Below are 655 nucleotides of genomic sequence, written 5' to 3'. Positions count from 1 at the left end.
ATAAGGCGTCGGACTTCGCCTCTGAAGATTACAGGTTCGAGTGCTGTCACGCTTGTGTTTTTCCAGTTCTGAAAAACAAACATACCGTTTTAATGTAGCAATTGAGCAGTACGAAACCGTCTGATTGTTGCTGTTGACCATTTTTTTCTTGGAGATGCTCTTGAGCTTGAAACACACACAGCAAGACCGGTGTTAACTAACGAAATGGTCGGCAGAGTGCCGACACCGCGAGTTTTGACTGGCACTTGCACATCTAAAACAACGTCGGAAAGTAACTCGTTCGGCTTTTGAGTCACATAAAGTATGTGTGTTAATTTTGACGCCACTAGCTCTGCTTGTTGTTATGCAATTTCTTTGCCTCTCAGAAACGATTATGACATAAAAGTGAAGTGCGTGACGAGTGTGACGTTAGGAAAACATTAGGCAGCATGGAGAGATGCTGTATGGGACCACCCAACCCAAACGAGTACTGTGTGACGTGCTACCCGGCAAGTATTCACCGAGGTAGCCGGCTATCTCAGTCGGTAGAGCGTCAGACACTTAATCCCAGGGTCGTGGGTTCGAGCCAGACGCTGGGCGAAACGGAATTTTGTTCCGCTGCAGGTGTAAATTACCGTTTTTCTGATTAACGAGATTTAATGGAAATAGCAACTTT

Source organism: Schistocerca gregaria, unplaced genomic scaffold (assembly GCF_023897955.1).
Source record: "Schistocerca gregaria isolate iqSchGreg1 unplaced genomic scaffold, iqSchGreg1.2 ptg000420l, whole genome shotgun sequence".
Lineage (NCBI taxonomy): Eukaryota > Metazoa > Arthropoda > Insecta > Orthoptera > Acrididae > Schistocerca > Schistocerca gregaria.
Note: the sequence above shows the minus strand (reverse complement) of the source record.